At 36.3% G+C, this 15,750-nt stretch overlaps 1 protein-coding gene across 2 annotated transcripts in view; it reads left to right on the top strand.

The window, feature by feature from the left end:
- The window catches only part of PDSS2 (decaprenyl diphosphate synthase subunit 2), a 307,454-nt gene that overhangs the window by 72,030 nt on the left and 219,674 nt on the right, over window positions 1-15,750 (top strand). The window lies entirely within an intron of this gene.

The following is a 15,750-nucleotide window of genomic DNA, read 5'->3' as shown; positions in this document are numbered from 1 at the left end:
GAAGCATTATTTTGTATTTTATGGAGCTAGAAATTCCAAAAAAAAGTTAAAAAAAATAGCTATGATAGAATCCAGTTAGATTTTTCATTTATTACTAAGTCACACAAACTCCATATTCTCTAGATTGTTAACACTTAAAGGCTATTAAGAGCAAAAGTAGACTTGGGTCATACACAGATGAGCATAATGTCCTAGTGTTTCCAGGATGGTTCTGGCTTATATCTATTTTCTTGGTTCATACACAGATGAGCATAATGTCCTAGTGTTTCCAGGATGGTTCTGGCTTATATCTATTTTCTTGGCACATATTTAATATACTTTTTATTTGGAATAATGTTAGATTTATGGAAAAGTTGCAAAGATAATTTAGAGAGTTCCTTTATACCCTATACCCTCACCTAGTTTCCTCTATTAACATCTGATATAATCATGTTACATTTGTCAAAACTAAGAAATCAACAGTGGTACATTACTATTAATTAAACTCCAGACTTTATTCAGATCTTACCAGCTTTTCCACTAATGTCCTTTTCTGTTCCAGGATCCAATCCAGTATACCACATTACGTTTAGATGTCATATCTCCTTAGTTTCCCCTGTTCTGTGACAGTTTGTCAGTCTTTCTTTCTTTTTCATGACTTTAACAGTTTTGAGGAGTATTGGTCAACTATTTTGTGGAGTGTCCCTTAGTTTGGGTTTGCCTGATGTTTTCTTGTGTAGACTGGGGTTATGGTTTTTCAGAATGACACAGAGATCACTTGCCCTTCTTTTCACATAATTTCAGCACTACATTTTACGTTATGACTTATCACTGTTGATGTTGATCATCTGGCCAAGGTAGTGTCTGGCAGATTTCTCTACTGTAATGTTATCCCCATACCTCATCCTCTGTTCTTTGGAAGTGAGTCACTAAGTCTAGCGTACACTCAAGGGGGTAAGTTAAACTCTTGGAGGATATCTATGTAAATTAATTGGAATTTTTCTGTAAGGAATATCTGTCTTTTCTCCCCATTTATCTGTATCAATATGGACTCAACGGACATTTATTTATACTTTGAGTTATAATCCATTAACATGTTATTTTATTTCTCAAATGATTCCAGCTTTGGCCATTGGGAGCTCTTTCACTTTGACATAACCCCATCCTTTTGTTGAACACTTCCTTACTTTCTGGTACTACAAGATACTCAGGCTCATCTTGTATTTTCCCAACCTAATCATAGAAATAGCCATTTCTCCAAGGAGCTATGGTTTTTTTTGTTTGTTTCTTTTTGTTTTTAATTGAATAGTGGTATTTAGAAACCAATATCTGGGTTGTGGATATGATCATTGTTTCTGGACATTCCTATTTCTAGGCCCTCTCAACAGACAGAGCAAGGAAATGTATGTATATTAATTCATGTATACACATGTTTCTATAATTATTTGTGTATCTACATTAAGTTAAACATGAATTCATATTGATAATTCTGTCTCCAATCCAATACCACAGGATTCCTTCTAGCCTTCCCCCTTAGTTTATCTGTAACTTTCCAACAGTGAGTAATCTGGCTTCTATGATATAGCATCTATTTACCTGTTTGTTCGACTGTAGTATACATGTAAAGCAGTTTCAGAAATGTTAACTCATACCCCCATGAGAAACAACTCTGCCAAGTAAGAAACAGTATTCATGTACAAGTTCTTTTGCCTCTAGCCTTACTGTTTACAGTCAAAATATTATTTTCCAAAGTTATTTAGGTCCACTCCTTTTTTTTTTCCCTGTACCACCTCAGAGATATCATGTCATACATTTACAATACAGTTAAGTTCTTTTTCACAGTCTACATTCCATCCTGGGAATGCCAACCTCTTGGCTGATTTTTTAAACTTTTTATACATTAAAGTTCATGTTTTATGTTGTAAAGTTCTTTGGGTTTTGCCAAATACCCAATGTCATATATTCACTACCCCAGTACTATACAAAATAGTTCCATCACCCTAAAAGTTCCCTTGTATTCCTCTTTATAGTAAACCACTCTCTACTCTCCCAACCCCTGGCAACCACTGATCTGTTTTCTATTCCTTAATTTAGCGATTTCCAGAATATTATATGAATGAAATAATACAGTATGAGTGGAATCATACAGTATGTAATCTGTCAGATCTTTTTTCACTTAGCAAAATGCATTGAAGATTTATCTATCTCGTGTGAATCAGTAGGTTATTCCTTGTTGTCACTGCATAATATTACATTGTATGGATATACCACAATTTGTTTACCCATTCTTTTAAATGACATGTGGTTGCTTCCAGTTCTTTGATTGTGAATAAAGCTGCCATAAAAATTCACATATGGCTGGGCGCTGTGGCTCACGCCTGTAATCCCAGCACTTTGGGAGGCCGAAGTGGGTGGATCACGAGGTCAGGAGATCGAGACCATCCTGGCTAACACAGTGAAACCCTGTCTCACTGAAAATACAAAAAATTAGCCGGGCATGGTGGCGGGCGCCTGTAATCCCAGCTACTCCTGTAGTCCCAGGAGGCTGAGGCAGGAGAATGGCGTGAACCTGGGAGGCGGAGCTTATAGTGAGCTGAGATCGCGCCACTGCACTCCAGCCTGGGCGACAGAGCAAGACTCCGTCTCAAAAAACAACAACAATGAAAAAAAATTCACATATACATTTTTACATGAACGTAAGCTTTCAGTTCACTTGAATAAATACGTAGGAGCATGATATTTAGGTTGTATTTGAGTCTATGTCTAATTTTATAAGAAACTGCCAAACTGTCTTCCGAAGTGGCTATTAATATTTTGCATTTCCATCTGCAATGAATGAGAGTTCCTGTTCTGCATCTTTGCCTGGTATGATTTTTAATAGTGTCCTCTTTCATTTTCAGTAGTGTCCTGGGCTGGATGATAAACTTATGCTCTACTAAGTATACATATTGTTGACATATTCTTTCTTCTCTTCTTATGCATTGTGGCTGTCATGGTGAGGAAATTGAGTCTAGGATTTTCTTTTCTTTCTTTTTTGATTGGTAGGGTTTTCCCTCCATTAGCATGGTTTTAGATCATCTAATTTAAATAATGGTAGTCTAAGGAAATAGGTAATTATACTAAAATAATGTAATTGATTAAATAGGATTGAGAATCATGTACTGCATGCCAATCTCTTTGAGAGTTTACTTATTTTGATGACATTCTTCTCCTAGTTGTCTGCTAACTTTCTTCAATGACATCACAAGTAATTTTGTACATTTTTGTAACATTTGCTCCAGCACTCAATGTAATTTGGACTTTTCCTAGCATTTCAAGAGATGGAGAAAATGAAATCATTGCAACTTCTAATACAGTTTTCTACCAGGCTCACAGTTGAAGCCTCTAGGGATGGTCAGTAGGGCTGGAAAGCCAACTTAGTCTATGGGTCTTCCTGCAGAATAACTGTGGATATCTGTTATCCTTCAGAACTTTATGCCTCAATATTATTTTAATGTTCATGTTTATTCTTTGGATTTGGATTACAGGTTCAATTGGTATTAACCAGAGTACCTCATTCCCTGATCCAAGAGGGTAACAGGATGCTTTTGGTGTTTTGTATTAACTCTGCTATAGAGGTTTTCTGTATGAAGATTTTTTTTTTTTAATAGACAGGGATCTTGCTATGTTGCACAGGCTGGATTCAAACTCCTGGGCTCAAGCAGTTCTGCTTCCTCAGCCTTCTGAGTACCTGGGACTATAGGCGGAAGGATGTTTTTAATTAAAAAATGCAGGAAGGTTAATTATAGTATCTTCTATATTAGGGTCATGTTCTAAAGATTTCTCAGATCTCTATTCCTAAAGAAACTGGCCAAAGACTAAATAAAGAGATGAAATTCAGAGGTCAGTATTCATCTGGAAAGCCTTGCTATAAAAGTACTTCTTTCTGAACATTTAAGCTCCCTAATCTCTTTTTGAAGATTCATTTGAGCAGACATTTATTGAGCACGTACTGTGTATAAAATAGTATGAAGAAGGGAAGTAGAACTATGATATTTTTGTAGCCTTCAAGAACTTTATATTCTAATAATTCCTTAAATTAACTTCCAGACCTATATAAATTTTGGAGAGTTTTTGTGTTTTTATTTGTGGAAATAGAGAATTTCGCGTCAGTCAAATGGAAAGCACCAGGGGGAGAATGATCTATTCAAAAGTCTACAAGTTGTGTGAGTGTGAGTGTGTGTGTGTGTTAATAGTAATAACAACTTTATTTAGATACAATTTACATACCATAAAATTCACCCTCTTTAAGTATACAGTTTAGTGGTTTTTTTTTTTTTTTTTTTTTGGTTTTGAGACAGAGTCTCACTTTTGTTGGCTGGGCTGGAATGCAATAGCGTGATCTTGGCTCACTGCAACCTCTCCCTCCCGGGTTCCAGCAATTCTCCTGCCTCAGCTCCCTGAATAGCTGAGATTACAGGCACCTGCCACCATGCCCTGCTAATTTTTGTATTTTTAATAGAAACAGGGTTTCACCATGTTGGCCAGGCTGGTCTCGAACTCCTGACCTCAGGTGATCCAACCACCTTGGCCTCCCAAAGTGCTGGGATTACAGGTGTGAGCCACCGTGCCTGGCCAGTTTAGTGGGTTTTAGTGTATTTACAGAGTTGTGCAACCATTACCACTATCTAATTTTAGGACATTTCTACCACTCCCCTCAAAAAAACCTCGGTACCTATTAATTATCACCACCTATTTACCCACTACCCCTAGTTCTGTCTTTATGGATTTGCCAACTCTGGATGTTTCATATACATGAAATTATAGAATATTTGTCCATTTCTGTCTGGCTTCTTTCACTTTGTATAATATCTTCAGGGTTCGTCTATGTTGTGCTTCATTTCTTTTTATGACAAAATAATATTCTACTGCGTGAATATATGCCACATTTTGTGTAACAGTTGATTAGCTAATGGATATTTGGGTTGGTTCTACTTTTGGGCTATTAGGAAAATGCTTCTGTTGCATTAGCTTACAAGTTCTTGTGTGAATACATGTTTTCATTTCTCTTTGGTGTATATGAAGAGTAGAATTGCTGAGTCACATAGTAACTTTGTTTTACCTTTTTAAACTTTTCGAAACTGGCTGTATGATTTTAAAATCCCATTAATGAATGAAGTTTCCATTTCTCCACATCTACATCAACAATTGCTATTGTTGGTCTTTTTCATTTTAGCCATCCTAATGGGTGTAAATTGGTGTCATTGTGGCTTTGATTTGCATTTCTCTAATGGCTTATGACATTGAACATCTTTTCATGTCCTTGTTGGCCATTTGTATATCTTTGCCCATTTTTTAACTGGGTTATTTTTCTTTTTATTGTTGAGTTGAAAGAGTTCTTTATTTGTATCTAGATACAAGTCCCTTCTCAGATGCATGGTTTGCAAATATTTTCTCCCATTCTGTGGGTGGTTTTTTTCACCTTCTTGATGGTGTCCTTTGATACACAAAAATTTTTAATTTTGATGAAGTCCACTTTATTTTTTATTTTGTTTCTCATGTTGTGTCTGAGAGCATCTTAATCTTATGAAGATTTACTTTTATATAGAAAATAGCATTTTATAGTTTTCATTCTTATATTTAGATCTATGATCTATTTTGAATTTATTTTTTTTTTTTTTGAGATGGAGTCTCACTCTGTCACCCAGGCTGGAGTACAGTGGTGCAATCTCGGCTCACTGCAGCCTCTGCCTCCTGGGTTCAAATGATTCTCCTGCCTTGGCCTTCTGAGTAGCTGGGATTACATGCGCACACCACCATGCCTGGCTAATTTTTTTTTTTAGTAAAGATGGAGGTTTTACCATGTTGGCCAGGCTGGTCTTGAACTTCTGGCCTCAAATGATCTGCCTGTCTCAGCCTCCCAAAGTGTTGGGATTACAGGTGTGAGCCACTGCACCCGGCCCTGTTTTGAATTAATTTTTGTATATGGTATGAGTTAGGGGTCCAACTTTTTTTTTTTGCATGTGGCTACCCAGTTGTCCCCATACCATTTATTGGAAATATTATTTTCCCTGTTGATTGAACTCTGCATCCTTGTCAAAAATCAACTGACCATAAATTTAAGGTTTTTTTGTTTTTTGTTTTTTGTTTTGGAGACAGAGTCTTGCTGTGTCACTCAGGATGGGGTACAGTGGTGCAGTCATGGCTCACTGTAGCCTTGACATCTTAAACTCAAATGATCCTCTCACCACAGCCTCCCAAGTAGTAGGGACTACAGGCGTGTGCCGCCATGCCCAGCTAATTTTTTATTTTTTGTAGAGAGGGAGTCTCACTATGTTGTCCACGCTAGTCTTGAACTCCTGGGCTCAAGTGATCCTCCTGTTCTTGGTCTTCCAAAGCGCTAGAATTACAGGCATGAGCCATTGCGCCCGACCAAATATAAGTTTTTATTTCTGGACTCTCAAATCTATTCTGTTGATCTGTTTGTCTCTCCCTTATGCCGTTATTATACTGTCTTTATTGCTGTAGCTTTATGGTAATTTTTGAAATACCGTAAATGATTCCTGCTTTTACTTTTCCCCATTGTCCGTATCCTTTTGGTCACCAGTGTTTAATTCTTGCTCTTTAATATTTTCAGAGTGTTCTAATTTGTGCCCTCACTAACAATTCTTGGGTTCAAGACTTTAATTATTATGGTGGTGGTGGTGGTTCACGGCCAAAAAAAATGAAAGAAGAAAGTATTAGCTTTTCAGCCATTTTTGTTTGCCTCCCGCACCTGACATTATAAAAGGTATAGGGGATATAACAGTGAATACACAGATATGTGCTGTAGTCTTGCGGACCTTATATTCTATTTGGAGAAAACACAGTAAATAAGTTTTAAAAAATAGTGCAGTGAAGGGAATTAAATAATCTTTGTGAAACATAAATATAATCTGGGTGTTTTCCTGATTGAAATTCTTCAAAGGCTCCCCATTACTTTCAGAATAAAGTTCAAATTTCTCAACTAGTTATATTTGAAATTTTTTCCAACATTAGCTTCTAGTAAGTTCTCTGCTATCTTCCTTTGCAAATAATTTGTATAAACTGTCCAGCTAGTGTTAAACCTCTGAAAAAATCACCTGTAGCTGTAAAAACTTTGCAATAAGCTCTTTATCATAACATATTGACTTGCATGTTACCAATACTGGCTTATATATTGGAAAATAAATTAATAAAATGCTATAATTATAGCGAAATATTTATAAGTAGGATGAAATATATTAAAGGATATGTTGACATCCTGATATGGAAGTCAAAAAGTTCAGCTGCAAAAGTTATTTCATAGTAAAAGCATTCTAGTTGAATTTCATGAAACTGGATCACAGCATATCTAATCAGGAGTCTACTTGGTGTTTGTGCCAAATGTTCCAAAATATTAAATTATGCCCACTTTTTGATGGGGTTGTTTGTTTTTTTCTTGTAAATTTGTTTGAGTTCATTGTAGATTCTGGATATTAGCCCTTTGTCAGATGAGTAGGTTGCAAAAATTTTCTCCCATTCTGTAGGTTGCCTGTTCACTCTGATGGTAGTTTCTTTTGCTGTGCAGAAGCTCTTTAGTTTAATTAGATCCCATTTGTCAATTTTGGCTTTTGTTGCCATTGCTTTTGGTGTTTTAGACATGAAGTCCTTGCCCACGCCTATGTCCTGAATGGTATTGCCTAGGTTTTCTTGTAGGATTTTAATGGTTTTAGGTCTAACATTTAAGTCTTTAATCCATCTTGAATTAATTTTTGTATAAGGTGTAAGGAAGGGATCCAGTTTCAGCTTTCTACATATGGCTAGCCAGTTTCCCCAGCACCATTTATTAAATAGGGAATCCTTTCCCCATTTCTTGTTTTTGTCAGGTTTGTCAAAGATCAGATAGTTGTAGATATGCGGCATTATTTCTGAGGGCTCTGTTCTGTTCCATTGATCTATGTCTCTGTTGTGGTACCAGTACCATGCTGTTTTGGACATGAACGAACACTTCTCAAAAGAAGACATTTATGTAGCCAAAAAACACATGAAAAAATGCTCATCATCACTGGCCATCAGAGAAATGCAAATCAAAACCACAGTGAGATACCATCTCACACCAGTTAGAATGGCCATCATTAAAAAGTCAGGAAACAACAGGTGCTGGAGAGGATGTGGAGAAATAGGAACACTTTTACACTGTTGGTGGGACTGTAAACTAGTTCAACCATTGTGGAAGTCAGTGTGGCGATTCCTCAGGGATCTAGAACTAGAAATACCATTTGACCCAGCCATCTCATTACTGGGTATATACCCAAAGGACTATAAATCATGCTGCTGTAAAGACACATGCACACATATGTTTATTGTGGCACTATTCACAATAGCAAAGAGTTGGAACCAACCCAAATGTCCAACAACGATAGACTGGATTAAGAAAATGTGGCACATATACACCATGGAATACTATGCAGCCATAAAAAATGATGAGTTCATGTCCTTTGTGGGACATGGATGAAACTGGAAAACATCATTCTCAGTAAACTATCGCAAGGACAAAAAACCAAACACCGCATGTTCTCACTCATAGGTGGGAATTGAACAATGAGAACTCATGGACACAGAAAGGGGAACATCACACTCCAGGGACTGTTGTGGGGTGGGGGGAGGGGGGAGGGACAGCATTAGGAGATATACCTAATGCTAAATGACGAGTTAATGGGTGCAGCAAACCAACATGGCACATGGATACATATGTAACAAACCTGCACATTGTGCACATGTACCCTAAAACCTAAAGTATAAAAAAAAATTATTAAATTATGCCTTTGACTATACTTCCTGTCTTGTTTAAACAACACCTAATGAATTTAATTCTTCAATTCCTTGGATACAGTAAATAAACATAAGCAACATCTTAAGAAAATGGAACATAGCTATGAACGAGGTTTAAAAAAATCTCATTTCCAAAATGACCAAGAGGATGAGCCAGTTTTCTGTTGCCATGAAGAAGTTCTGTTGTTACTGAGTATTTAATAGCATTTAACATATGCTTACAAGCTCTTTGATTTAAAACTATTTTCTGTCTCAATTGATGATGAATGCAAAAACACGAAAGATGGACTGGATTTGGCTCCTTTCCAGCCTTACTATGGAGGTTAGAGTCAAGAAAAGCACCTTATTACCTGGTTAATTAATCTAACACAAATATTTATTAAATACCTGTTATGTGCCATACGGTGTTTTATGCACTGGGGATGCAGCTGGCCAAGGCAAACAAGGCTCCTATTATTAGGGAGCTTACATTTTAGAAGTAGATAGGGTAGACTGATAATGGAAATGAGGGGATGACACAGTCTAATGAGTTCTGCTTTCCTCCACACTAAAATAAACCTTTATAGTTTCCTTTTACTTCTAGCACATTTCATTCTTTAATTCGGATTATTAACTACTTTTGAGGAAAGAAAGAAATAGTAGAAAAGTAAATCTGTATCTTTTGTGACTTCCAGTTTCTCCTCTCACGTAAAAAGTTTGGAAGCTGTCACTCCCATTCCTACAACAAGGAAAAAAATGAAAAACTGAAAATCAATAACTCTTAATAGATTTATCAGATAATTGAGGTCTCAGGGGAAACCACTGCTCTGAAAACTAGAGAGAAAGTTGAATACAAAGAATCATAGCTAACTGGGAACACTAGCTGCAAGAACTGTCAGGATTACTTGGATGATAATTGACTAGTGTCTGGAGACTGAATCTGGATAACTTGAGAGTTAAAAACTAAGGAGGCCCCCACACTTTCATGAAAGTTTTACCCCCAGGCTGGATACTACCACCTTTCAAAGTTGAAGATCTGGGAAAAATCCCCTCATGCTTTTGGCAAGGGGAAAGGAAAATGATCCACTTTGAAGTGCTCTCAGAGTGTTCTCAGTAACAAAGGCCAGCCCTCAAAGGAAACTACCAATTTACCCCACCATGGCCTTTCTGTCTAACATAAAGGGAGGGTGAAAAAGACTGAGAAACTCTTCTGAAGGTGAGAACCCAGGGAATCACAAACACTAACAATACTGAGATTTAATTATAGGAGTATAGATTGCTTCCTTTCAACAATACCTTCCTACCACACCAACAGAGCTCCAGTAAATTAAGAGTAGATTACAGCTGAGAGAGCTGTAAGATGCAGACCCTATTTAAGAAGGAGTTTCTAGGGAAACCCAAAGATAACAGGGGAGACAAAAACAGGGACACTAGAGGAAACTGAAGCCTCTGACACCTACAGCTACAACAAACATTAAACACAGCCCAACTCCTAGACAGTTAAATGTAAATCCTTACATTAGAGGTCTATTTACAGTAAAGCACAGAATCACTAAAACAGAAGAAAAAAATATTTCTAAATATAACAGAAATTTTCAAAATTCAAAAAAAACTGATAATAGAGAAAGCAAATATAGTAGAAAAACATATTATACATAATATATATAATATGTTGAGACCAAATATATTAATCATTATCAATAATTATGAATAGCCCTAACTCACTTCACCTATTAACAAAAAGTATTTTCAATTTGGCCAGTAAAATAAACTTCATGCTGTATAGAAAATATATACCTAAACAACATGAATTAAAAAGCTAAAAACAAAGACATGAATAAAAGAATACCAGAAAAATAGAAAAACACATAGAAAGCAGCAGTTATTATTCTGATACCAAAGTAGAACTAAAGATGCATTAAACATGAGGAAGAACACACTTCAATTCAAAATAAAGATAACAACAGTTATGTGTATTTAACACCAAATAACACAGCAACTACATTTATAAAGCAAAAAATACAAGAGATACAAAGAGATATAAGCATGCTAATTAATAATGGGAGACTTTAACTCACCAGTCAGTATAAGATAAGACAGACAAAAATCAGCAAGGATAGATTTTTGAGAAGGCCTAAACAACACAGCCAAATAGGTAGGTCTGTACATATATCAGACTTGAAGTTCTGATAATAGAAAATACATCTTTTTCTCAAGTGCACATAAAATGTTTACAAAACTTGATTGTATGTTAGGTCACAAAAGTAAACATCAGATAAGTGTTATAATACAGAAATATTATACGACCTGATCAAAATGCAATAAAGCCAGAAATTATTTTATAAGTTTTAAATACTCAAAGCGTACTATAAATATCCATGAGTCTATGCTGATATAAATGATTGAATAAATAATAAAAAGAAGAAAAGAAACAAATCTTCCATGCCAAAGAATTCCAAATGATTTGTATAGATACCCTATCCCAAGGGCAGGAAGCATAACTTCCCCGGGACTCCTTAGTATGGGTTGAGCATAGTGACTTCCTTCCAACAGTATGTGTGTTGATGGTTGGGGAGTAACTTTACAGTGAAGAAACATGACAAACACTACCTCAGCCACCATCAGCAGAGCTAAATCATGGCAATTTTATGTACCTTTGGTATGATATGATGAAAGTGGCATTACTTCTGTGTTCTTCCTTCCAGAAACTCATAACCCCAGTCTAATCATGAGGAAAAAAGACAAATTTCAGTAGAGGATCTTTCTACACAACACATTTTTTTTATTGTTGAGACGGATGCTCTGTCACCCAGGCTGGAGTGCGGTGGTACGATATCGGCTCACTGCAACCTCTGCCTCCCAGGTTCAAGCTATTCTTCTGCCTCAGCCCCTTCAGTAGCTGGGATTACAGGTGCCTGCCACCATGCCTGGCTAATTTTTGTACTTTTAGTAGAGAACAGATTTCATTATATTGGCCCAGCTGGTCTCGAACTCCTGATCTCAGGTGATCCACCCACCTTGGCCTCCCAAAGTGCTGGGATTACAGGTGTGAGCCACCATGCTCAGCCTTCAGTGCTATTTTAAGTGATAATTACATTTAAGTTTTCAGTTTCCAATTGTCTATTGCTAGCATATAGAAATACATTAGGCTTATGTCATACAACCTTGCTAAACTCATTTATTGGTTTTAACAGGTTTTAATAGATTATTTATGATTTTCTATATAGATAATCATGACATTTGTAAATATAAAGCTTCATTTTTTCATTTCCAGCCCATGTGTCTTTTTTTCTTGTTTTATTATACCTGCTGAAACATCTAGTATGATATTGAATAGTGGTGGTGAGAGTGGATGTTTCTACCTTGTTCCAAATGTTAGGGGGAAAGTTCATTTTTTCACGATTAGGTATGATATTGGCTATAGGGTTTTTGTTAGGTTGAGGAAGCTTCCTTCTTTTACCAGTGTACTGTCTTTTATCATAAATGGATGTTGAATTTTGTCAAATGCTTTTTCTGTATCTGTTGATTGTATGATTTTTCTTTATACAAATTTCTTCATACAAATGTTAAACCAACCTTCTCTTCTTAGTATAACTGTACTTGGTCATGGTGTATCATTGTTTTTACATATTGCTGCATATAATTTGTTAATATTTTTGAGGATTTGTGCATCTGATATCATAAGGGATATTGTTTAATAATTTTCCTGTAATGTCTCTTTCTGGTTTTAGTCTCAGGGTTGTCATTGTCTGGTTTTAGTATCAAGGTAATGCTGGCCTCATAAAAGGAGGTAGGTAGTGCTTTCTTCTGTTTTCTGAAAGAGACGCTGGTATGAGTTCTTCCATAAATATTTGATAGAATTCACCAGTGAAGACATCTGGGCTGAACTGTTTTAGTTTTTTTACTTCTTCTTGCATGGACTTTCATAGATTGTGTTTTTCAAGGAATTTGTTCATCCCATCTAAGTTATCGAATGTATGGGTATAAAGTTATTTGTAATATGCTTTTATTGTCTTTTCGAAGTATGTGCGGTCTGCAGCAGGGTCCTATCCCTTCATTGCCATTATTTCTAATTTGTGTCTTCTTTCTTTATTTTATAGTCATTTTGGCTAGAAATATATCTGTTTTATATATCTTTTCGAAAGATTTGTTTCTGTTTATTGGTTTTCTCTTTTGTTTTCTGTTTTCTGTTTTATCGATTTTTGCTTTGATCTTTATTTTTCCTTCTGCTTTTTTAGGGTTTATTTTGCGCTTTTTCTGGTTTCTTAAAATGAAAAATTAAATCTTTGATTTGAAATCTTTCTTTTCTAATAGAAGCATTTAATACTATAAATTTCTGCATTCCTGAAATTTTGATGTTTTGATTATCATATGTTTATTTACTTTCATTCAATTTATAACGTTTTCTAATTTCCCTCTGACAGCCTCTTTGTCCCATGGATTATGTGGAAATTTGTGTTTAATTTTCAAATATTTGGGGATTTTCTAGATATCTTCCTATTACTGATCTTTAATTAAAAAAAATAAGATTGCCACAAAGAAAATAATACCTAGTAGTGAACTCAAAATCAGGAATTATAAATATATGAGAACGTTACCTACCGTAAGTAAAAATAAGCAGGAAGGCTAGCACCTCAGGGACCTGAGATACAGAAAAACATGAAAGGGCTATAACATGACTGTTTAAAATGATTAAAGAGATAAGGAACATTAACCAAAAATAAAGAAAAAGATACTGTGAAAAGGGCTTACGTCCAGCACCATCTTCCCTAGCAAGTGTTTCTTGGACTCTATATTAAAGCTGTGCAAAAACTATCATGGCACTGAAAACACTGTTCATGGCATTTTATGCCTTAGCCTCCCCTCTTCTTCCTGCCTGTCCCTAAACAATCTAAGTGTTAAGCACATGGATTTGGTAACAACTGGGCTTTATTCTTTGTACTTCGAAGGTCTAGCATAGTGCCTGGCACATAGTAGGTCCTCAGGAATTGAACTAAATAAGACCTACATAATTACATGCTAAACTTTAAAAAGCAAAAATTGTATCAGTTCAGTTGATCAGTTTGGATGAGGGGGGTAAGTTTTTGTACCTAACTGAGCATTAACTTTGGCAACACCACATAAGAGTATTAGCTGCTGTTAGTTGCTTTGATTTTTTTTTTTTTTTTTTTTTTTTTTGTGATGGAGTCTCGCTCTGTCACCCAGGCTGGAGTGCAGTGGTGCAATCTCGGCTCACTGCAACCTCCACTTCCTGGGTTCAAGTGATTCTCCTGCCTCAGCCCCCTGAGCAGCTGGGATTACAGGCGGGTGCCACCATGGCAGGTTAATTTTTGTATTTTTGTAGACATGGGGTTTCACCATGTTGACCAGGCTGGTATTGAACTCCTGATCTCAAGTAATCCACCGCACTTCGGCCTCCCAAAGTTCTGAGATTACAGGCGTGAGCCATCACACCCAGCTGGTGATAATTTTTAAGATGTTCACAGGATCCTTCTTTAGAAGAGAAAATCTTACTCATTTGCATAAGAGAAAAGAGTTGTTTCCCTGTCGTCCTAAGTAGTAATCCAGTTTTGGAAATGGAGCAGAGGGCCATGCTAGAACCTCTGTTATACTTCAGCCATCATCCAGAGTGAGAAAAAGCAGGAGATTTGATTGATTGCCAGAATCATAGCTTCTGTGCTTTAAACTATGGGCTCTGGCAGAGAGAAGGTGGGAGTTAATTCCAATCAGGTCCTCGTAGAGAGACATTAGCTAGCAGATGGCTCAAGGGAGAAGAAAAAGGGTTACTTCTTTCTCCCTTCAGCTTTAGGTAAAAGTTATTGATGGTACTTTTGTAGAAAAAATAGATAGGCCCAGCTTGAGAATTCCTGGAGGAATATATGAGAATACAAGCAACAGTGGAGAACAAGATAAGACTACAGTCTGTCTCTAGATTCAGAACAAGTCCTGAAGTATAAATTTAACACGTTGTTTCCTGTTCGTAGGTAATATTAATCATAATAGTATAAAATATTATGAAAGGCAAAATTATTTCTTAAGTTAAACTTATTTTCTTAAGTTAGCTCTATTTTTTTAAACTTTGGAGGCCGATTTTTACTCTGCCTCGTAGACTAAGAAATTATTCAGTATTCACATACTTTAAAAAATGGATTATTAGGCCGGGTGCAATGTTTCATGCTTGTAATCTCAGCACTTTGGGAGTCCAAGGTAGGTGGATCACAAGGTCAAGAGATCGAGACCATCCAGGCCAACATGGGGAAACCTCATCTCTACTAAAAATACAAAAATTAGCTGGGCATAGTGGAGCACACCTGTAGTCCCAGCTACTTGGGAGGCTGAGGCAGGAGAATCACTTGAACCCAGGAGGTGAAGGTTGCGGTGAGCCAAGATTGCGCCACTGTACTCCAGTCTGGCAACAGAGCAAAACTCTGTCTGAAAAAAAGAAAAAAAAAAAAAAAGGATTATTAGACTTGTCAGGCAAAAATAAAAGTCAAGTGTGTAGGTTTAGTTTTGGCACTCTTCTACAATTACCTGTATACATTGAGAAACGTGAAGATTTGAGACCTAGACTTTGAAAGTGGTAATTTGCATTCTGTTTTAAATTCACTTATTTGATTAGAACCTAATATCAACATTTTTAAACTCTCTAATATAGAAGGACTAGGATTTGGCAAGAATTATATGATACTGATGAAACATGCTTTAACCCCTTTTCCTCCTACTTCCAGACTAAATTTCGTTTCTCTGAATTTACCTTAAGTGCAATGTGCCTAGAAATTCTTAGAATAGCTATACTTCAGAGTCTTGTGATTTACTCATTTTTATTGAACATAGTTTTTTAAACTACCAGTGTACAACAGTGAGAGAGAAACCAAAAACCAGGGTGAAAAAAAAAGTAAAGAAAACTGGTACTTGCTAAAATCTTTGCCTGGGTACCTTGCTTCCAGCCCACAGTTTGGTGACTACCCTCCTTGACTGCCT

Source organism: Nomascus leucogenys, chromosome 3, assembly GCF_006542625.1.
Source record: "Nomascus leucogenys isolate Asia chromosome 3, Asia_NLE_v1, whole genome shotgun sequence".
Lineage (NCBI taxonomy): Eukaryota > Metazoa > Chordata > Mammalia > Primates > Hylobatidae > Nomascus > Nomascus leucogenys.
This window is presented reverse-complemented; position numbering and strand designations above follow the sequence as displayed.